Genomic DNA, 25498 nt, shown 5'->3' on the forward strand with positions numbered 1-25498 from the left:
AACACTATAAATATTGGTGACGAATCGTCTGAGGAGGCATATGTCGGCCTTTACCCTCCCCCAATGTCGATAGCAATGCATGTGATGGGGAAGAATATTTACATTTACATTTACGGCATTTAGCAGACGCTCTTATACAGAGTGACTTACAAAGTGCTTTGCTATTTACCCAAGTAAAACCTTAGCTAGTTAGAATAGACCAATAATTCAAAAGAAACCTCTAAGCTTAGACATTACTAAACACAAGACAGTAAGGTGACCATAGTACTCTATTCGTCCAAGTATTCTCTGAAGAGGTGGGTCTTCAGTTTGCGTTTGAAGACAGCGACACGGCCGTTCGGACACCCAGGGGCAGCTCGTTTCACCACTTTGGTGCCAGGACAGAAAAAAGCCTGGACGCTTGTCTTCCGTGGATTTTGAGGGATGGCGGGTCGAGCCGAGCCGTACTTAAAGCTGGAAGGGCTCTTGGTGCGGATCGGCTTTTGACCATTGCCATCAAGTATGGAGGGGCTGGTCCATTCTGGGCTTTGTAGGCCAGCGTCAGGGTTTTAAATCTGATGCAGCTACAGGAAGCCAGTGAAGAGAATGCAGCAGTGGAGTGACATGGCTGAATTTAGGGACATTGAAGACGACCTGTGCCGCTACATTCTGGAGGAGTTGCAGGGGCCTGATGGTGCGCAGAGGGAGACCAGCCAGAAGAGAGTTGCAGTAGTCAAGTCTTGAAGTGACAAGAGACTGAACAAGCACCTGGGTAGCCTCTCTAGAGAGGAAGGGTCGAATTCTCCAGATGTTGTACAGGAGAAATCTGCAGGACCGAGTTACGTTTGCAACATGACTTGTAGAATATGTATGGGTTGTGTAAATTTTTTGTTAGCCATTGCAACATCAGCCTTCTGTTCCTGGCTGATAGAAGTGGAACCTGACATGGTTCTTCTGCTGTTGTAGCCCATCTGCCTCAAAGTTGGACGTGTTGTGTATTCTGAGCTATATGCTTTCCTGTTCATCACATTTGTACAGAGTGGTTATTGAAGTTTCTGGCCATTCTCCATTGTGGTCTTCAGAACCAAATGTTTTTGTTTTGTGTCCCTATTACACCATCCTGAAGAACCGCTACAGACCGTTGCGCTTGAAATCCCAGAAGAGCAGCAGTTCTAAAAATTTTCAAACCTTCTCCCTTAAAATCACTCAGATCACATTATTTATATTTCTGATGTGATTACTACCTGAATCTGCTGGCTTGTACCTGCATGACTTTATGCACTGCACTGCTGCCACAGGATTGGCAGATTAGATAATTATATAAATAAACAGTACAGGGTTTAAAAAAAGGCCAGGAGAGTCTGTATGCCCGGAAAGCAGTACGATTCTAATCACAATCTCAAATTCACTTTCCCGAGCTCAACAATGACAGCTGAGCAAGAATACACTGCAGTTCTTTACAACAACACCAAGGATATACCAACAACAGGCCTGACATTACATCAAGCATATATTTGGCAAAGCCTAGCTGAAATTTCACAGCTAAGCCTCCTCTTATCTGCACCAGGCCATTCAGAATAGGTCATGTCAAAAAGCACGAGCATGCAGTAAACTCGGGCAGTAGAACACAGTCTTTGCAGTGCAACGGCTGCCCAGTACGCTGCTCTGCTTATGGCTAAAGGTCATTGTAGAATGTGATACTACAGTCAGCTTCTAGATATAGACATTACTGCAGCAAGACTTGCAGAGAAATGAGGGTCGGCCTGAACGCTGCCAGGCAGAAATGTCTAGAAAAACAAGTTTAGTGACAGACGTAACCAGAGGATGAAGCTTACAGATTAGAACAGGGCTGTGTACTGGGAAGAAGCTGGCCATATGATACAGGGGTTGATCATTCAATATATTGTGATATATCACGATATTATATTTTGCACTGCAAAAATAAACCATATATAAAACATGCCATTATATAAAATCTAAAAATATAAATATAAAATGAGTCAAAGAAAAGTTTACTGTCTGCTACAAATCTTTGCATGGAAACATTTAACGAAACATCATTACTGAGGGATTGTGAGAATCAATGCGGCAGAAAAACATCGCAATGCTTTAATATATCAATATTTTCTTACACCTCTAGCTAGATAGTGGTATACCAAGTACATGATACTTCACTTTTTAGCAAAAATACTGCTATACAGTAGTTAACATGGTGTCCAACTATAACAGAACCTACACAGAACCATTTTTAAAGGTTTTTAAAAGAACTATATCAATATGAATCATATTTCAATCACTATAACAAAAAACAATAAATACATAAATAAACATATTAGTATAATTATCATTACAAATAATATTAATATTAATAATAATATCCATTAGAACTTTGTTGGAGTCAAGTGTAGCAAAATTTGCACGCCATACATAAAATTAATTCTTTTCTGACCTGCATGTAAAGGATGCACCAATATGAAAATTGTTAGCAGACGGCAATATTTAATATTTTCATGCTGTGAAAAAGTAAATTCCTACAGTTGTGCACATTTCAAATACTGACTAATTATTTAACTAAATTAATTTGACTAAATATTTAAAGAAAACCTAATCATGCACAAAAAGACACACCAAGGAAACATAAATACAACGAGGCATTTTATGCATTTTAAGAAAAGACGTCCCACTGTGTGAAAAAGTGATTGCCACCTTCGTTTCAATAGCTAGTTTCAACCCCTTAAACATAATCCAAAGCAACTGCAGCACACAGCAACAACACATTAATAGTGTACAGCAGTGATGGTGCAAATGAACCGAAAGCAGCCAAACATACTGGCATAGTGTTCAGTGTCTGATGCCAACAGGTTTAGCCCTGCATGCACATTAGCAGGCAGTAAGTCGTTTCCTTTCAATTCACTGCTCATCCTTACCATCAACCCCACTGGAAGACTTTAAAGCTTTCAGGGGTTTCTAAGGGACTTAGAACTTAGAAGGGACAGCACTTCCTGTACTCCCAGAAACCCCTGTATTTCACACCTTGCTTATTGTTTTTGTGCTTCTACAATTTTTTTCATGCCCGCCATGAATTCATTATGTGGTATACCAACTACAATTTCTAGATTTTTAACATTTGACATTGACAGATATGTACATAATAACAGTAAATATAATATCAAATGGTATTTGCTGCTGAACTATGCTGTAGGTTAAGCTTCTTAATACTAAACTATAATACCAACGCTAATGATTGGGGTACAGCACTACAAAACACTAAAAACCCCTAAAAAATACAGCATTTATAGCAGGATCAAAAGAGTGTCATCTGATTATTAAACTCTCCTGCAACTCTGTCCTGTTATTGTCACCAACCAAAGCAGACCAGGAATAGCAGATTGGCCAGGACTGGCTTTAATAACCGCCTAATTTCTAATCACCTAATTAAATCACTTTGATGATGCCCAATTTACACACTACCAACAGCTGGCATGCACTTTAACAAGAGCCGAGACCCAGGCTATATTCTGTTAATAAAAAACTGTCATAATACATCACTCACGACCGTTCAACTGACGGCTGCAATGATGGCTTGGGAATACCCTCTACAGGCCTCATAAAACAGCCAACTAGTTTAAGAACATGTATATTTCAATGATTACCCCTAATGGTTCTGCCAATACCAACACCAATGCAGCAATGAATGTGTATGATAATAGATTTGACAGCTGGGAGACTGGAAGTATGACTGCAGTGTAGGGCTGCATGATATTTGAGAAAAAAAAACCTGACATAATAAAACTGACCAGATGTCACTAGATGTTAATGCCGCAATATGAATAATGAACTCTGTGTATCCAGGACTGGAGTAAAATGATATTGGGATATCTCACTAAAATATGGCATGTAAAATGAGGTCAGTGTACATTTTCCTATTGTAGCAAGTAGCAAAAAAGTTACATTTGCCTCATGTGAAATTGCCAATCCTGTGATGTGACTATTGTGCATGATTGTGATCATGAGAATGTAGTGTTAGGAGTCTTATTGGTGTAGTGTGGTGTGCTCGCCCAGCTGGAGAATTGAACCCTACAAAAAGGACCCACTACATCAACTACTAGACAGATGAAGGAAAAAAAAAAAAAAGAATAAACAAATAAATAAAGAATATTTTTTAGCTAATCTAATATATATAAATGTCTAATCACAACAAAATAAGTTAATAAACCATGACAATATATGTCAAAATCAGGAGACAATAAACAGAGAAGTTCTTTCAACAAAATAAAGTCATTATTTGTCAGAGGATTATACATGTGGGAATTATTTATTTCTGCTACCTGACAGAAACAGAAGAAGTTTAATTAGTCAAACAGCAGCAGATGTTGAATAAAAATCACAGTATTCAGTCTGGGAGAGTCTCTGAATAATAGTTTTAAGTCTGTGATTACATCTGTGATTACATGTGATTACATAGCGTGAAAATGTCTTTAAATATTGTGTTATAGTAGTTTTACCATATTGCCCAGGTCTACTTCTCCCTAATACTGATATTAAATCCTGGTGGATTTGGTTCTCTTTTCTACATTTTGAAAAATGTTTTAATTTATTGGCACTGGCAGATTTGTACAGGAAAAAAATGTGGATATTGGTATTGGCTCATGTCCGTGCATTCCTAACATCAGGCAAGGGACGTTTACACCCCACTAATGTGTCAAATATCAATGTGTAGGCCCAGGTAGCAAAATGCAACATCTACACTGCTGATTGAAGAGCCTGAACAATAATGTAAAAATTAAAATTCAGCAAAAAAGAACCACATCTGATACAGAGCCTCACTGTATACAGAGCCTCACCGTATAGTTAATCGCTTTTTACCAGACTGCAAAATAATTCCCATATAGCTGCAACTGGAATAGTTTCAATATTTTACTGTATAAATTATGACTGTACAAATTATTAGAATTAAGATGAACTTTGCAATGCAACCACCAAGCAACACCAAAGCAACTGCCTAGAAACACTAACACCCATCTAGCAAGCACTTAGCAACACCATAGCAACCACATGGGATACCACAGCGACCATCTAGCAACACCATAGCAAATACCTGCGATACTGTAACAACCATCAATTATTCAACCTATAATTCATACAACCTTTAATTAAGTGCAGTGTTTTCTATTGTACACTTTTTTAGAATCTATAATATTAGATTATAAGTGTGATTTTTTTATTTCTTCTACCTGACAGCAACAAGCTTCCATTAAGAACCATTTGAAAGGATGATCAAAACGACATGAAAAATCAAATTTCATGAACTCCACACTTATAATAACATCTGATATGGTCTCAAGCTTAACATTACAGAGCTATTCCTGCTGAAGTTCCTGAAGTCTCATGTTCGATGTGAATACTGCTTGTACCAAAATGCATATGCTGAACATGGGGGATATTTCATCAGTAAAACGCTGTATAAAAAGTAAGCCCATACAGACTCTAAACAACTGCCACTTTACAGGCCTGCCAATGGAATTGGTATTGATTTAGAAAGGCCGCAGTTCAGTGGAAGTGCAGCATCACTCTGCGAGTTAGACAAAATGCACAACTCTGGGCTCATAAGCTGGAGATGGAGGACTTATTGGCACCCAATGCATTGCACATTTTAGTGGTGTCCTCCTCTCATACACCACCTTAACACCTGTTAATTAGCTAATTAGCTGAATCAGGTGTGTCAGGGGCAGGATAAACACTAAAATATGCAGGGCAGGGTTGGGAACCGCTAGTCCAGGACTAGGGTTGGGAACCACTGTGCTACACAAAGACGACTGTGCCAAAGAAGGATGCTGGTAATAAATCAACAAATAGTCACTAATGCCTAATCATGGTTGTGCATCGGTTTGTCTCACTAAAGGCTTTAGAGGCTCAGGTCATCTTAATGCGATTTCTCTAGTCTCGCTGCAAAAGGGTTAGAGCCACCAGTCTGGGTTTCCCAGAGCAGTCATTTTCGCTGCTTATCCAAGCTCTAAAGGCTGATCTGTCTGGCATCTCTGAAGACACACTTCACGATTCCGTGGTCTCCAAAGATCTACACATCGGCCAACACTGGAAAAAAAAAATCTGTTTATTATTTACCAACGGACTTCATCTGCTCTTCCAAACAGTCCTTCTCTCTCCAGACCCAACCGCCAGCCTTCTGTCGACAAACGGAGAAAAAGCTTCTTCAGCCCTTCTTTGGAAAAACAACACCATCTGCGACCCTGAATTCTTAGGATGGACAGCCGGCCGCCACATCTGCAGATCCATGTCGAAGTTTAGACCGGTGAGAGCCATCAGCTTCCCTCAAGGAATATGTTAGCGTCCCCTTAAATGTGTTTGCGGGGGGGAGACGCCATCTGCTGAGAAGTGAATTACGATCCAGATTGAGGGTTTCAAGGTTGTTTATTTCCAAACCCTGCACTCCTGAGATCGCCTTAATTATCTAGCAGCCTTCTAAACCCCCTCCCTTCCAACACACCGTGCCGCCTTGCCTTTGCACACGGGCAGGGACGGCTGAGGCAATTGCCAAGAGTTTCCTAATTACAGTTACACAATCAACAGCCTAATATGAGTCAATGGAAGTGAATTACTATGGCATAGCGGGGATACGCTCACACAAAGTGCACTAAACTAATAAGGTTTCACTCCTCAATCTCGCCATCATATTTGGAGGACTGGCGGTGAGTGGGTAGGACAGTGGGCTCCCACGGAGCTTCTCAATCAAGACAGATACACACTTGTTCCACCTCAGTACTCAAGAACTGAGTCATCTCATTAAGATCATAGCAGAGGCCTAGAGACAGCTTCCTCACAGGCGAAAACAGAAGAACCGACTTCACTCTTCCACTTAGCCCAAGTAGCCAGGACAATGAAATCGATGGGCCTGACAGGCAGCCTTGCTAGAATGAAAAAAGGAGTTAAATAAATAAATAAATAAATAAATAAATAAATAAATAGCGCCCTCAAGCTTGTTGGGAGATCTCTCTCTTGGCCGGCTTTGCAGATTGGGCGACTGGACCAGGCCTCATGCAAGAAGAGCCATCTGCCACTCCAGTCTCCTCGACTGCTGCGGAAAACGCCAAACAACAACAACAAAACCAAAACAATGGTGGTGGGTAATCTCTAAATCGCTCGACATGCCCAAGTAATTCCAAAACATGCACCGCTGATGGGGTACATGTCTTCGAAGAAGTACATACCCAGTTCAGCCAATGTGGAGAAGTCCTGGACGAAGAACAAGCGAAGCTGCCAAACCAGCAAGACTGCAACACTGAAGCAGGAGGGGAACAGGAAGCATGTGAAACAACGACAGGTTGGAGGAGCTGGTGGAAGCTAGCCAGCATGCATGCCTGCAAACATGCCGACCTCAACACGCTACCTACAGGCCGGAAAATAAAAAGAGCTGACCGAAAGCATGGATGGCCATTTTGTTTAGGCCACAAAATGATCAGCACTGACATACTTAGCTTTGACCAATATTTCTTAATTTTACATTCGCAGGCGACTGGTTGTCTATCAAGCATTACAACTACTGAGCTGAAGTTTCTGCATTTTATTCATTTTACTGCATTTGTAGCCCTACAGAAATCTATCCTACTTCTACCTAGAACTGGACAATATGATATTTTATTGTATCGTGATACGCAATATGTTTTTTTTAAGTATATCGAGGATGTTGTTAGTGCTTAAAAAACAAAAAATAGTGGGTATTGGCATTGCTTCATGTCCGTACATCCCTAACATCAGGCAAGGGACGTTTAGACTCCACCATGGATTAAATGTGTCAAATTTCCATGTGTAGGCCCAGGTAGCAAAAAGCAATATGTAGATTGCTGATTAAAGAGCCTGAACAATAATGTAAAAATGAAAATTCAGCAAGAAAGAACCACATCTGATACAGAGCCTCACTGTATAGTTCGCTTTTTACCCGACTGCAAAATAATTCCCATAAAGCTGCAACTAGAATAGTTTTAAAAAAAAATTTTACTGTATAAATTATGACTATACAAATTATTAAAATTATGATGAACACTGCAATGCAATCACTAAGCAACACCAAAGAACAAAAAAGAACCAAAAGTAAGTAACACCAATCTAGCAAGCACTTAGCAACACCATAGCAACCACATGCGATTCCACAGCGACCAACTAGCAACACCATAGCAAATACCTGCGATACTGTAACAACCATCAATTATTCAACCTTTAATTCATACAATCTTTAATTAAGTGCAGTGTTTTCTATTAGAACTAATATTAGATTACAATAATTGAAGAAAGGGAATGTACTGAAGTCAAGATTTGTATTGAAACATTTCAAATGATACCGATCTTCATCAGATTACTCAGTAATCTCTATTATATGAGGTTTCTGACACTATAGGACATTGTTATCTATAACAATGTACAAATGTGCATCGCACAGCCAAATCAGAAATTACAGCTGTTTTTTTTTTTTAGCACCAATCTTGCCTGTACTTTGATCAGTTCATAGAGATGTCTTACACATTTTGAAACACTGTACATTCAAAATGGAAAACCCTAAAACAGAGCTGTAAAACAGGCCAATTCCAAAACCCATGACAGTCCTGCCTCGTTATAAATACTCCCCCAAAATTCACCCATAAAGACCTTTCAAGGCTGAACAAAATGAGGCGGTGAGTTGGAGGGCTGCAAGGGCCATGTGAAATTTGGAGAATCAAGCAGGTGCTAGTCTAAAAGCTAACCTTGTCAGACCCAACTACAATCTCTTCACCTGGTTAACAGCACACCATGCCAAACGGAAACAGAGAGAACCCAGAGAGGACAGCAGTACTTTCTGATAAGACTGGTCTCATAGGCCAGGCCAGGCCAGGCCAGGCCAAACCATGCTATGCAAGCCTTGAAAGCCAGTGTAAGCCAGTTAAGTAAATAAGCCAATCGTAGCTTTTCACTGGTTTTCAGAGTTCATTTTTTTTTGTTTTTCTTTACAGAAGCCCTCCATAAAAAATGTGCATATTTTATTCTGAGACAAAATAACAGGGTGGTAAATAGGCAGGTAAACCAGCACCTAGGCATTTTTCATCCCAACCAAAGTCACACACATTTCTGCATCACAAGAAAACTATAAACCCTCAATAAATACAGTCTACAGCACCTCAAGCAAGTAGTTTGAGATTATTCAACAATGCATGTGTTGAATAATGTAATGGAGGGGGTCTCTAGAATACACATATGATGGTGGGGGGACTTTGTGCTAGATTACAAGCATGAATACAGTCTCTTCTCCATCCACACAGACCCAGAAGCAGAGCATGAATTCAGCAAGAACTGCTGGAGTATTTACCACTCTGGTTGCCAAATCCTTTCATGGGAAGCAACATCTGAGTTGGCTGTGTCATTTCTCTATGAACCCTTGCAGCACCTTTGAGCACAACTCTTGAAAGGAAAGCCCTTCAGGGGCATTGAAATGCCCTTCTTGAGTGAGAGTGTTTGTGTTTCACCGCTCAGTGCCATCTCTAATGCCGCACGAGACAAGACGCCGACAGCCTCTTGTGTGTGTCTGGATTGGATGGCTCCAGTGAATGCATTAACAGCAGAATAAACAGCACACAGTATGATCCTGTTTTATTCATGAAGCACTGGAACCTCCTGCAGCAGGTTCATGTGGAGCATCCAAAACGAACAATGGACCATTTATTCAACTCACACTCACTGTATACAGTGTGTTGGACTAACTGTCCCTACTGTCCAGGGAAGACTTTCTATTACATTTTGGAGCACTGCTGTGAGGATTTGATTGCATACAATGACAAGGGCGTTAGTAAGGTCAGGATGTTGGATGATCACCACCCCACCTCATCCCAAAAGTATTGGATGGAGCACCATCCATCATTCCAGAGAACACAGTTCCACTGCTGCACAGCTCAATGCTGAGGGTTTTTATACCCCTCTAGCCCACGCCTGGCATTAGGCATGGTGCAAATAGCCACATCTGCTTCAGAGGGTCCCATTCTATTGGCAATACTTCTCTACAGTGACCACACAAGCTGTGTGTTTGTGTGTGTGCACATTTGCACATCTGTGTCCGCAATCCTAAAGTAGCTGAATGCATTCATTAGAAGTGGTGTCCACAAACATTTGGACATATAGTGTCGATTACCGGTTGTAAATCATGATCCCTGATTCTGACATCTCGCATTATGCAATTTTGATTGGCAGATTTCATGAAGAGAGAGACCTCACCTCTGAAGTTAAAGGCAGCACTGTGAAGAAGGAGGTGCAGGCTGTGTACACAGCACGGCCATCTCCACCTTTAATGCTGGAGTACGTCCAAGCACTGTCTGGAGGAGGCTTACTGAAGTGCTGGAGATAATAAAAGTTAACACTAGCATTAGCTTTTAGCCGCTGTAGAGGAATTGTCATGCTGGATAACAGCATGTGTCTGATTTGGTGGGCTAGTGTTTGCCTTTAGCAGCCCCTGAGGACTCCCCATGCCGGATAACAGCCTCGGGGTCTGCTTTGGTAGGCTAGCATTTAGAGATTGCATGAGTAGTCATTTTTACTAGTCGACAAGTTATTCAAAAAAGTAGTCATAGTTTCCATAGCAGAAGCAAACAAACTCTGTAAGGTGGTATTTTTACTATTTATTTTAGAGCAATTTAAAGCTGCTTGACAACAGCAAAGAATACATTCTCGTATGGAAGAGAACAGCTAAACACGGGCTCTGCATTAAAGTTCCATCTTCAGGGCTTCTTAGGCCATTATTGGATGGGTAGTGAGTGCCCTTCCATCTCTTGGGAAATACTTACTTTTAGAGCACTGTAGAGCACTACTGAAGTTTGATTAGCATGGTGTTTCACAGAAGAGCTGCTTTCCTTACCGTCTGCCTGCATCCTCTCTACAGCTCCCCACCATGAAGACTAGTGGATGTCCTAGTTGACTAGTCGACTAGTCTATGCAACACCTTCTAACATTAAGCTGCTCCAGAGCTTCCTTTTACACTGGAGAAAAAGCAATGGTTTCTGCTCTGGTCAGTCTAGAGACAGCTTTTATGTTCTCCTGAAGTAGACATAGCCTCGAAAGGCTTTCTCTACTGGGCTGGGTGTGTGTTCAGAAATGAGTCAAGGCTCTAATTTAGCTGTTATGGGTTTTTCCAGCTCGTAGTTTGAAAGAGGACACAGTGTTTGAGCACGGTTGGTCACTTCCATGTAACAAGTGGTCATTGTTCATCTATACCAAGATAAATACAGTTCTCCATTCTAGGCCCCTTTATTATGTACAGCTGGCATTTCTAATTTCCAGTGAACAGCATATCCTCCTCACTTCTTCCCAATCAAAGTCTTATTCCTGCTTACCTCTATCATTTCAGCTGCCTTGCTAAGAACCAATCCAGCCTGAAGCTCAGTTGTAACAGAACCATATAACAACAAGAATGCCAAACCTGATTGGCATTCCCAACCATTCCTTATCTTTCCTTATACGCTGCAGAACTCCCAATCCTGCCACTTGTTCCCTTCCTACCTCTCTTTGTGAGGCCTAATATCTCACAGCTCTCATGAATAGTAATGCTGCACAGGGGGAATCCTTATGCCGGAGGACCCTAGTGTTTTTGCATTAATGGTGTGTGAATTCCAGAAAGCTGCCGTTGACCTCCTCCAGACTCCTGAACACAGACTCAGCGGTGGATGTGGCCAAGGCCCACAGGAGGCTACCTGATAACACCACATGTGCTGTTGACATTAAAGGAAAATGGGTCTGGAAGAAGGAAAGCATGAGAGACAGAAAGAGAGAGACAGAGAGACAGACAGACAGACGAATCCACGAAAGAGATCTAAAGAGGAGGAAGAGTGAGAGACAGTAGGAGAATTTAATAGGGAGAAAGGCAGAGGGTCGGAGATAGAGGGGAGGGAGAGAGAGAGTGTGAGTGAGAGATTCTGCTTTCTGACACAGAGAGAATTATTTATGGGCACAGAGCAGTGGACGCTGGTTAGCAAGAGTGTCTCAGCCAGGGGGGAGGAACACTGACTAGACCAGTGCTGTTTTTGAGAGGCCGATGAAGAGTCGACAAGCTAAAGAGCCGCCTTCCAACCCAGCCCAGCCCACAGGTGCACGCAAAGACCTGCATAATGCACATCATTACTGCAACACTGGCTACACAAGGCCTACACAAGGAGAGTATGGTCAGGACTCCTGGAACACTATATTACAGCTGTATTAGTAACATCTGTATAAAGACTGTATAATCACAGATTTACATCAAGGACGGAAATTCCAGTCCCATTTGTAAACCATTATTTGAGGAATATTGGAGACGTCTGGATGTTTGATTTGCATTTCAATTTGTGGAAGCAGCTCACATAGAGCAACCACACGATGCACAAACAGCACCCCAAAATTCACAACCATAATTTTTATTTCTCCCTATTCGAAAACATCAAACTTGTTTAGGCAATCCGCAGAAAATTCGGACACTAACTCAAATAAAAGTTTGTGGTGAGGACCCAGCAACTGATCTTTCTGAAGGTATTTTTGCTGTCAAAAGGGGGTCCTGATTCACCTTATCCCATGAGTAATCCTCTTTTAGGACGTTTTCCTGGTCTTTCAGACCCCATCCGGCTTCCTGTTTACTGACATTTACATTTTACATTACTAACTGAGCACACAGCTACCTAAAAACACTGCCATCTTCTTTAAAGTCTTCGCCTGTGTTGTGGGCATCAATTATTGGTCGTTGGTGTGGTGCAACAGATAACACCTGCCAGTGAGCTACCACACCATGTGGAAGACCAGGGTTCGATTGTAATGTAGTGCGCTACACTAATAAGGGTCCTTGGGCAAGACTCTTAACACTACATCGGCCCGCCTCTGTGACATGAGTAACCTTGTAAGTCGCTGTGGATAAGAGCATAAGCTAATTGCCATAAATGTAAATTATTGAAACTGTCAGAGTGCTAGGCATGAAATAAAGTATTACTACAATGCATCCACCACATACAGCACAAACCTCATAAAAAATAAAAAACACATTTGGTAATCTCTGAAGGCCAACATGGCCCTGAGGGTTCCTCAGGGGCCAGACCTTTCCTCAGATTTATGAGAGCAGAAAGAGGCCGGCACTGCTGTGATGAAAAGAACATAGAGATATGGGGATGAGATGCAGGGGAGCGCATGATGGGTTTGCAACTAGACCACTTCCAAAGTCAAAGGGGTAATGGAATGTGAGGAGGAGGGATAGAGAAACAGACAGACACACCCACATACACAGACACAGTGGAGCTGACAAAATCGATATGGATGACTGGATAAATTATCTGCATTTGAGTGCGAGTGTGACTGTGAGTGTGTGTGTGTTGGGGGGGTGTACTGAATGAGATTAAGAAAAGAGAGTGAGAGAGAGAGATACTGACGCAGACAAACACTTGACTACTGTAATGTACACAAATGAAGTTTCCTTGGAATTTCTGCAAATCCCAGGAACGAGGCAGAAGACTGTGTGCACTGCAAAATACTGTTATGTTAAAGTCCAGCGTCTTGTACTAAATAAGCATCAGGCTTGTTCTTGCTTTTCTGTAAGTAAGTGAACAGGGCCTTGATGATGCCACAGTAGCGGTGCTGGATGAGTCTGGTATCTCTCTTAGCAGTAGACTGTGTATTGCCAAGAACCTGCCAATACGATACGCATCACGATACAGGAGTTATGATTTAATATTCTGCAACATTGTGATACTTTAAGCAAGATGATATATGACAATTTTATCAAATTTTAGGAAAATTGTCATAGTAAAAAAAACATACCATCATATTATTCAGATACACATGTGGACAAAATTGTTGGTACCCCTCGTTTAATGAAAGAAAAACCCACAATGGTCAGAGAAATAACTTGAATCTGCAAAAGTAATAATAAATAATAAATCTATGAAAATAAACAAATGAAAATCCGACATAGATTTTGAACCATGCTTCAACAGAATTATTTTAAAAAGTTAACTCATTACACAGGCCTGGACAGAAATGATGGTGCCACTGAAAATAATGTGACCAAGAGGACATGTTAAATCAAGGTGTGTCCACTAATTAGCATCACAGGTGTCTTCAATCTTGTAATCAGTCAGTGGGATTATATATAGGGCTATAGGTAGTCGCTGTGCTGTTTGGTGACATGATGTGTACCACACTCAACATAGACCAGAGGAAGCGAAGGAAAGAGTTGTCTCAGGAGATTAGAAAGAAAATTATAGACAAACATGTTAAAGGTAAAGGTTATAAGACCATCTCCAAGCAGCTTGATGTTCCTGTGACTACAGTTGCAAATATTATTCAGAAATTTAAGAACCATGGGACTGTAGCCAACCTCCCTTGACGTGGCTGCAGGAGGACAATTGATGACAAATCAAAGAGAATGGTAACAAAAGAGCCCCAAAAAACTTCTAAAGAGATTAAAGGTGAACTTCAAGCTCAAGGAACATCAGTGTCAGATTGCACCATCCTTCGTTGTTTGAGCCAAAATGGACTTCATGGGAGACGACCAAGGAGGACACCATTGTTGAAAACAAATCATGAAAAAGCCAGACTGGAATTTGCCAAACTACATGTTGACAAGTCCCAAAGCTTCTGGGAGAACGTCCTATGAACAGACGAGCCAAGGCACATCAGCTCTACGTTCACAGACGGAAAAACGAAACATATCAAGAAAAGAACATCAACAACATGTCCCTACTGTGAAACATGAAGGAGGCTCTGTTGTGTTCTGGGGCTGCTTTGCTGCATCTGGCACAGGGTGTCTTGAATCTGTAGCATCTTTGGAAGGAGCTGAAACATGCCATCTGGAAAAGGCACCCTTCAAACCTGGGACAACTGGAGCAGTTTGCTCATGAGGAGTGGGCCAAAAATACCTGCTGAGAGGTGCAGAAGTTTCACTGACAGTTACAGGAATCATTTGATTGCAGTGATTGCCTCAAAAGGTTGTGCAACAAAATATTAAGTTAAGGGTAACATCATTTCTGTACAAGCCTGTTTCATGACTTTTTAAAATAATTCTGTTGAAGCATGGTTGAAAAGCAATGACTTTCATTGGGTAATAGTCATAGCATTTTTATTACTTAAACATTATTACTTTTGTCAGATTTAAGTTATTTCTGTGACCATTGTGGGTTTTTCTTTCATTAACTGAGGGGTGCCAACAATTTTGTCCATGTGTGTACTATTTAGATACTCTGCCATACCTCAAAAACAAACAGGACTAAAAGTTTATAGCTCAGCTGCAACTAAACACACGACAGAAGGGAAAAATACTGGCTGATATTTCACTGGCAAGGCTCAAAGAAAAAAGCCAAACCCAGGGATGCGAGTAGGTGCAAGAGTAAAAGCTAACCGGCTACAACCTCTTCAACTTGCTCACAGCACATCATGCTGAGAGACACAACGAGAGGACCGCAGCACTATCCGGTATAACTCAGGAATAATTACAGTGTTTCTTACAGTGTTAAAGCCGTGCTATAATATGCAGCTTCTGTGAACTGTGGCTAATAAAAGCAGAGCTTTTCCCCCTTCATGAGTCCTGTGTAAAGGATTTAATTCTGAAGCAAGACAACAGGGTGGTAAATAGGCTTGTAAAGTGACATCTTAGCATTTTTCACTCCAACCAGAGTCACACAATTACTATTACTATACACATCAGCGAACAGTTTAAAATAAATGCATTCGATCATATGCTGTCAACCCTGCTGCATTAACTTCCATTCAGGGTAAAAGGACCAATAGCCACAGTATCTGACAATCATATACACTGCCATTCCAAGTCATGAGATAGCAGTGATACCTCCGTGGACGGCTTGGCAATGATGTCCACACCTGTATGGATTGTGAGGTGTTCTTGTGAGTGTGGTTGAATACTGGCCATAGTGCTAAAGGCATGGCGCAATGACAGGACAATAACAGGGTTGGAAATAGGCTTGTTGAACGATATCTGAGCATTTTTCACCCCAACCAGAGTCAACACAGTATTTATACTTCAGTGAACAATTTAAAATGCTCAATAAATGCAATTATTTTCCCTTCATTGAAGAGGGACTGAAGTTTCTCTAAAAGCATGTAAAAAGACTGCAGTGCTCATTACTATCCAAGTCAATCACAGAGCCTTACAGAACCAATTACAATCGAGAATGCCACACACTCACTCACACACACACACACACACACACACACACACACACACACACAGTACTGAGTCATGTCCAATAATCTTCCAAATTAAAGCCACTCAAAAAACAGCTAAGCTTTATACAATTTGCTCTCTCTCACATATACATTATATACACACACACACACACACACACACACACAAGTAGTGTGGTGGTGATGATGATAATAAGCTTTGTTCCTGCTCAGCACGCTACGCCACCTATTCTACCCTGTAATTAGTGTAACACTTTACACAGGCTGATGAAGACACCGCGCGGATCTAAACATCAAAGCCGGAATCAAACAGCTTTGCATCACTCTGTGGAGAAGTGTAGCATACGCTACTCACAATTACACATCCCACAGAGTGGAGGAGAAATACGAAATATGACAGCATACCTTGCATACATTCTATCCAGGTTTAAAGAACCAATAGCTCCAGTGTATGAGAAACATATACACGGACATGCAAAAAGTCCTGTTACCTCAGTGGACGGCTTGACAACCATTTTGGCCATTTTATTTCCAAAGTCCTGCAAGCATTTAACATTGCTCGCTCTGCATGGTCATGTATGTATCGGGAATACACATCCACGTTGGACAGCACAGTGTCTGCCAACCGGTGCTTAATGTTTGTGACTGGCGGCGTCCGGCTAGAATAACCAGTGCGAACAGACAAACAACATAAACATTCAATGCAGGAGACCCCCCCCCCCCCCCCCACACACACACACACACACACACATCCCACAGGTCAGTGCAGCATTCTTTAGCTTTAATCGAAAATGGGAGCAGAAGACCCACCACATCGCCTTACCTGGGCTCATGAGGTTGCTATCTGGACCCTAGAGGACTGGCAACATGTGACATGTAATATATGAGATATGAGATAAAAGATACGAGACCTTCAGCTTTAATGCAAGGGGTTTATCAAAAATATCGCATGAAACATTTAGGAATTACAACAGCAGAAGTCCTGGAAGATCATGGAATACAGTCAATAAAGTTGATAAACACAGAATTCGTCCCTCTGTGAAGAAAAAAAACCCTTTACAATATTTAGGCCCTGTTCACACTTGGCATTAACATGCGTCCTGAGTGATCCAATTATACGTGGCCAGCACAAAGTACAGGTGTGAATGGGAAACAATCCATCTCGAGGACACATCGTAATCTGATCACTCAAACCACATTCGGAGGTAGACAGAGATACAGGTGACCACATAATTCTTGTAGTGTGAAGCCAAAGCGTCTCGATGCATCTCAGACAGCAAAGCCCTGCTCGCATCAACTGCATCACTGCCCCAGCTGGAAAACAATACACAATAATTGTGAGACCATTCATACAAGTTGGCTGAGCACACAACAAACTAACTAACAGATAAAGGCAATACCTGTGGCACAGAACACATTTAAAAATGCCAGGTTTGAATGCCTTTGCGTTTTGGTGGTCATGTATGACAGGTGTGAACGGGACCCTAGTCAAACCAAGAAAGCTCGCAAAACGGTAGGTGTATCATTGGCAAAGTCTACAATCAAGAGAACTCCCCCCCCCCCCATGAGTGTAAAAAGAGGGTTAATTTCAAGATACAAACCCCAGGTAACACTGAAGAACAGAAAGGCCAGATTTCAGGCTTCAGCCTCGTTTAGATGCTCATTTGAAAACACGCACAGGAAAGGTTTCCTTCGGTTGACCCGTCCATAAAGGTCTTATTTGTGCAGGTATCGCTGCACAGTAGAACATTGCACCACCATTTATATTTAAGGCATTTAGCAGACGCTCTTATCCAGAGTGACTTACAAAAGTGCTTTGCTATTTACCCAAGAATAACCTCAGCTGGTTTGAATAGACTAAAAATTCAAAGACACATCCAATTTAGACACTACTAAACACAAGTCAGTATGGAGACCATAATACTCTACTATTCGGCAAAGTCCTCTCGGAAGAGGTGGGTCTTTAGTCTGCGTTTGAAGACAGCGAGCGACTCTGCCGTTCGGACACCCAGGGGTAGTTCGTTCCACCACTTCGGTGCCAGGACAGAAAAAAACCTGGACGCTCATCTTCTGTGGATTTTGAGGGATGGTGGGTCGAGCCGAGCCGTACTTGAAGCTGGAAGGGCTCTTGGTGCAGATCAGCTTTTGACCATTACCATTTAGTACAGAGGGGCTGGTCCTTTCTGGGCTTTATAGGCCAGAGTCAAGGCTTTGAATCTGATGCGGGCAGCAGTTACAGGAAGCCACCACTACTCCAGAGTCTGCTAAACACTTCCTGAAGGTCTTTTTGTAGGGGCTTTGAGGTGCCTTTTCTACAAGCAGTTCCCTATTTGCAGGTCAATCTCACTGCTCCTGTGAACTGCAGGGTTTTTCTTTTTGTTTGTTTTTTTTACATTTTTCACATAACTGCACAATTACATAAAAAATTGAGGAAGCAGCTAACTGAACCTGTGTTGCTACATTCTGGTTGGCTTCTTCTGCATTGTGGGCATTCATTACTTCAACCTTCAGAGTACTATGCAGCTGCTTAGAGGAGCCCATGGCTGCTGATTGTTGAGACGGTTTGAGGAGTCAGAGTATTTACAAAGCTCAGTAATTTGCCTGACCTGTCCTTTCCCAATGATGAACGAACAAGCTGCAGTCCTAAAAAGCATCAAAATGAATAACATACACACATGAAAATCCAGTGTGCCTCAACGTATTACATCATATGTGAACGTGTCTGGATTCTCACACGCCCTGCAGCATTCTACAGCAGTCTGAATCCACATGCTCATTTTGATGGCTAACATGCAAAACGCCTGTGGCCATATCAAAGCAGTCTTCCTCCCCTCAGTAATGTGCTCCCAGTCTACCGTACCCCCCCCCCCCCCCCCATTCCCGGTCTTCGCTCATCCCTGGCTCGTGTACAACCGAGGTGACACGGGAATCTCCACACTCCATTCGTCTGCGCCTCTCACACAAACACACCTCGACAGAGGCAGTGCGATTCCGTTCGCATAAGCTGCACTGTTCAGACGTGGGAAAAAAAAAGAAAAAAAAAATCTAAAGGTGAGGACGATGGTGCTACTCTCCAGATCAGGAGCGTGTGAGGAGGAGATGCTAGTGTGCAAACTGGAGAAAGTAAAACGCTTATTACTACAGAGGCCTGTGGCGAGTGTGCTTGCTGAGTCACATAGAAAGTGGAACAAGAGGTGATGGCGGTGCAGTTCATCCCCTCGTGCCATGCCAGAGCTCAGCGAGGCTTCAAAAACAAACCTGCAGCAGCAAGTGCAGAAACAACAAGCATCAAATTTAACATTACCATCAATGTTGTGATGCAAGCGTCTGATTGAGACGCAGGACTGCAGGTGAAGCAGCAGCCTAGTCGACATGACTAGGCTCATCCGAAATGGGAACCAAAGCACTGTAGACTTCCAAGTCCGCACTTAGCTAGAAGGCAAGAGACCTACAACTTTACAGTGCAATTCCCAGTGCTCCCGGACCAGTACATTTAATAAACGAATGCATTTTACCGCACACATGCTTTGTCCTCTCGCCAGGACGTCTTCTCTATTCAGGCCCTCATCGGTACTCTAAGGAATTTTGGCTGGTAGCTTTCCTGTGCTCCTATAAAACTGCTTTCTTTGACAGCACTCATTCAGCTGATCAACACTCAGCACAATAGGAAAGTCCAAGAAGCTTAGAGCAGATCTGAAAAGGATGACCACAGATTTACACCTCTTACTACTATTTTAAGTGCCTTTTATTATGCTGCTCTCTTGTTTGATTTTGCTGCTGTAAAAACTGACTTTCCCTGTAGGATAAATAAAGTGATCTATCTATCTATCGATCAAACAGCTGCAGATTCCAAGATCAGCAGTTCAAACAACTGTATGTAAGTACAGTCAGGTCTGGGAGAAGACCCAAACTGAAAGGAAACTGGTTCAAATGATCAGGAATAATCCAGGAATCAACCAGGCATATGCCTGCCATGAACCAGACGCTGCATGAACACCAGTGTCAAAGTCTGCAAGTTTTATCTAATTGTTTTAATTAGGCCCCGGAAACATTTACATAAACCTTGTTTAGAGTTGTGTTCTTTGCCGAAAACCAGTCAAGACCCCCCCCTATCATTTAAAGGCAAAATAACAGGGTGGTAAACAGTCTTGGTAAACCGCATTTGAGCATTTTTTGGTCTAACTAAAGTCACATACTTAGTATTTATACAACTTAAAACACTTAATAAATGCATTATTTGGCACTTTTAAAAAACAATGTGCAGACTATTTTTATTTGACATGTAATTGTCAATAATCAGTATAATAATCAATGTGCTATTATAATCCATATAACAGCACATTTCAACTGCCTTTACCAGCTCTGAATATTAAAGATCTGTGTGGTGGGCTTGACATTGGTATGCTGACGTATATGAGCCCATGTACCAAAGCGTGAAACAATACATTACATAATGCATCTCTTTGCCTCTGTGAAGCCCACCTTTAAAAAACAAACCATTACCATGCATTTATGATACCTGTGGTCTCAGAATAAGCACCCTCAGAGTCCGAGTTTCTCTCTCTCTCAATGACCGGCCAACAGCATGCTGCAGAATTCTGTTCTGACTAATAGAGTCCTTTCATTGACCAGCCGGAAAAGGCCACATAGTCTCATCAGTTACACACACACACACACACACACACACACACACATGCCGGTGTGCGCACACACACACACACGCACACACTCAGGAAGCCTTCAGCACATTCATTCACACCCACCAGGAGTGGGCGAAGGCTGACTTTGGTTGCGCCAAGAGCCTCTAATGCTGCTGAATTATGGTACAGTGTAGAGTGGATTGAATGGAACCTGCGGCTGTGCTGCCAAGCAATGCATCCCCACTGCACTGAATAGGCCAAGTTTCGCCGACTCAATAGGTTACAGAGGAACGCTGCGCAGCGTAGGACTGAGCTTTGGTGATATAAAGTAAGTGGAAGTAGGGGTGGGCAATTTGACAATATGAATAAAGGATTAGGAAGGTCTCGATTCCGCTGGTTTTGCCCCTTGATCCGATTCTGCAGTGTCAGTTTCTGGGGCCTTTAACTTAGTGAGCAGTGTGGCGGTAAAAAAAAAACAAAAGGATCAGAACGGAATCAGGCTTAAATTAGCATATACCCCACCTAATAAAATATGCCTAGAACATCTGGATCAGATTGGGACATCTCAGTAAATTATATCAATACAGATTCCTAAATATTTTATGGTAAGCATCAGCACTTATAGAACAGTGAATATTTTTAAGTGCAAACGTTTGCAAGATTCACTGAAATAAATAAATAAATCATTGATTGACAGAGCCAGCAATTACATCATTACGTCAAGTACAAATGGAATTACATGACTTTTTTGCCTTTATTTACATTTTGATATGGCAATACTTGCAAATCTGACCCATCTTTAGCAACTCATGCTAATCTGAACAAAGTGATACTGCGTCTTCTCCACCTTCCAATAACACTGCATTCACAAGGCAACCAGCATTGTGGACAACCCCTCCCACCCCTCACATGGACTAGTCACCCACTTGCCTTCTGGCAAAAGGTATCGGGGCATGTGTTCCACCACCATCACCATCAGGTTCCGCAACAGCTTCTTCCCTGAGGCAGTCAGATTACTGAACACACATTGCTGCCATGCATCATCTCTCTACAAGGGACAGTTCTACTCAAATTGTCTGTATAGTTTACAGCTGTACAACTGCATTACATCTCTTCATACATCATTTTGCAGACACAAAAAACTTGTATCTCTAAAATGGCAACTTTACAAGAGATAAAAACACCCTCTGTTTTTGGAGCCTTTCTACTGATCCACTCATCACGAAATTTGGACATAATGTAAAGAAGAAATGCCAAATTATATTTATGTAAAAAAAAAATGACGAAGATTGCCAGATGCAAGGTAGCTGCAGGACACCAACGAGATATTATTTTGACATCAATCCATCCACTCAGTACAGTCATTTATTGTCCTGTATATTAATCATCCAGTATCTCATCACTGCTGGACAAAAACCTTATATTTCCCAAACAGCAACTTCACAGGAGAGGGAAAAAATCTTTCTAACTTGAAATGGAAGTCAATGTAAAAATATGTTATTCCAAGTCATTTTGAAGCATTTCTATTGGTCCATTCATAATGGCATTCTGGCACATTGTAAAGAACTGGCAGATTCACATTATGTAAAAAGCGAAGCCGCTGCGTTGTGTATCTGTACACTATGCGGTCCAGTGTAATGTGGCCATGGGCCAGAACAAGGACATTCTAATGTGTATAAAGTTATATTGCAAAATTACAATAAAACCAACAAAATGGCTGGCCCTGAGTGCTAATATTGTGTTACTAATGTAACTGAATGGTTTGGACTTTCTGATAACTCTTCTTTATAGCGTAGTATGCTGAGAATGAGTGATATGGGATGTCTAGGCTGATGCCAATACCACACCCTTTATACTGAATTTGGGAAAACTGGGACTAAATCAATAAACCTCATCATTACAGAGAAATAAATAGCATTTAATTGATAGTAAAAATGAATGAAATGCAAATATTTTAGCTCAGCAGTCCAGCGTCACAATCACCTTCTGCTCTTCTGGATCAAATATCAGTTTATCCACTTTACTACTGGTGAAAAAGCTTTACCCCAATACGTTGATCTTGCCAGTAAAGTGGAGCTAGAGTTTTCCAAACAAAGACATGCAGCCTATTCCAAGGTAGGAAGCATATAACTGTACTCGGATGGTTCCTTGTCCACAATATGTAACAGCGTAAACGTCAACACAGCGTACTCATCAGGGTGAGCGTTTAGGGTTTAGGCATAGGGTAAATGTTCCTCCTCATTTCCTTTCTGTGGCCGTTCTGTCAGGCTGTATGATAGAGGAATCCTTCAAACCCAGCACAATCAATACATAGACATTGAATTCAGTGAGCCTGGCAAAACAGCAATACAAGTGCGTGTGCGTGTGCGTGTGTGTGTGTGTGTGTGTGTGCTATCCAAATATTGCAATTGCACCCTAATCCCTTTATAATACCAGTGCCTCAAATAGCTTATGTCTAGTCAATGACTGCCATCCTTATGCTGCACATAATGATAAACAGATCATTAAAAAGGTCCACCCCATATGAGACACTGTCTTTTTACACCAGGGAGTGTCACCAAGTGTCTTATCAACCCAAGATAGGACAAGTGCAGGTTTAGTATGTGATTTGTCCCAACAAGAGATAAGAAATGATTCATTTTTAATTACATTTGGCCAAAAACAAGACTTGTGGGCTTATTATTAGAACACATGTCCCAATAAAAGGCAAACATGGGCACATCATTGATGCCATTTGCCCAAACATGAGATTAAAGCGGTCATCAATGGGAGATATAGGACCAGAATGTGCACATCACTCGAGAAATCTGGCCTAGCATAAGGTTCAAATGGTCACATCATCAGGCCCAAAATGAGACGTGTTCCTCATCATTACGCAATTTTCCCCAATATAAGACAACAGGTTCCTCATACTGGGACAAATCTCCTAATGATTCTATGCCTTCTATTGAGGCAAAACCCCTGAAGATAAGACAACAGGTTCATTAGATAATATAAGACATGTGTCTCATTATTAAGATATGTCCCCTAATATTGGACAAGATTTACCCTAACATGAGATACAAAGAGTCTCATTATCAGGACATTTGCCCCCATGGAGGAGACATTTGCCCCTAAAGAGGACAATGTCCCACTGTTATGGGTTTTGTCCAAATATATGGAACACCACATAATCCTCCACAGTCCAAGGCAGACCATTCAGACCCAGTGCCCTCTTCATAACTGTCCACATTCCAGCCTCCCCATGATGAAGAGATGCGCTCCAATGTAAAAGACAACAGGTCCTCCTGTTGTGACACAGTCTTTTGTCCAAATAAGTGATAGGTCTCATTAGGACATCTACCCCCTTATAAGACAAGATACTAGTCATCAGGACATTTGGCACAATACAAAACAAATGTGGCACTGTTGTGAGCTTTGTCCAAATACTTGACAAGTCTCATTATGACATCTGAACAATTACAAGACAAGAGGCTTCTCATTATTGGATTTACCCCAACGCAAGACAAACTGTTTCATAATCAAGATGTTTGCCCCAATATAAGACATGTTCCTTATCATTAAAAGATTTACCCCTATATTTAGATACAAAGAGTCTCATCAGGACATCTGCCCCATGGATGACAAATATTGCTCTGTTTGGAGTCTCCTTAGGACATCTACACCATCATAGGCCAAACATGGTCTCACTATTGAGACATTTGCTCCAGAACAAGTCACAGTCTTCTGACACAAAGAAAGCAGATGTTGTACAGTTACTGGTACACCATGTAATCCATAGCTGCCCACATCCCAGCCTCTCCATGAAGAAGAGGTGTGCTCCAATATAAAAGACCACAGGTTCTGCATCATTAGGAGATCTGCGCCCACAAATGTGACACTTAGATTTTGTCCAAATATATGACAAGTTTCATTATGACAGCTACCCCCTTATAAGACAAGATACTCATCAGGACATTTGTCCCAGAATAAGCCAAACATAGACTACTCATCAGGACATTTACCCCAGTACAAAACAAGTGTGGCAGTTTTTTGAGCTTTGTCCAAATACATCACGAGTCCTATTAGGACATCTGTCCCATCATAAGCCAAACATGGTTCCAGAATGAGTCACAGACCTCTGAGACAGAGAAGGTAAGCAAGCAAACAGATGTTGTCTAAATCCAAAACTCCCCATGAAGAAGAGGTGCGCTCCAATATAAAAGACCACAGGTTCTGCATCGATAGGAGATCTGCCCCCATCTAAAACAAATGTGACACTGTCTTAGGTTTTGTCCAAATACAGGACAGGTTTCATTAGGACATCTACCCCCTTATAAGACAAGAGACATATCATCAGGACATTCACCCCAGTACAAAACAAGCATGGCAGGTTTTTTTTTTAGCTTTGTCCAAATACATCACAAGTCTCATTAGGACATCTGTCCCACCATAAGCCAAACATGGTCTCATCATTGAGAAATTTGCCCCAGAATGAGTCACAGTCCTCTGAGACAGAGAAGGTAAGCAAGCAAACAGATGTTGTACAGTTGTTGATGTTGTCCACATCCCAGCCTCTCCATGAAGAAGAGGTGTGCTCCAATATAAAAGACCACAGGCTCTGCATCATTAGGAGATCTGCGCCCATCTAAAACAAATGTGACAATGTCTTAGGTTTTGTCCAAATACAGGACAGGTTTCATTAGGACATCTAC

The 25498-nt window shown here is 41.7% G+C and overlaps 1 protein-coding gene across 3 annotated transcripts in view; it reads right to left on the minus strand.

Moving 5' to 3' along the window:
• The window catches only part of camkk1a (calcium/calmodulin-dependent protein kinase kinase 1, alpha a), a 118122-nt gene that overhangs the window by 91981 nt on the left and 643 nt on the right, over positions 1 to 25498 (minus strand). The window lies entirely within an intron of this gene.

Source organism: Salminus brasiliensis, chromosome 1 (assembly GCF_030463535.1).
Source record: "Salminus brasiliensis chromosome 1, fSalBra1.hap2, whole genome shotgun sequence".
NCBI lineage: Eukaryota > Metazoa > Chordata > Actinopteri > Characiformes > Bryconidae > Salminus > Salminus brasiliensis.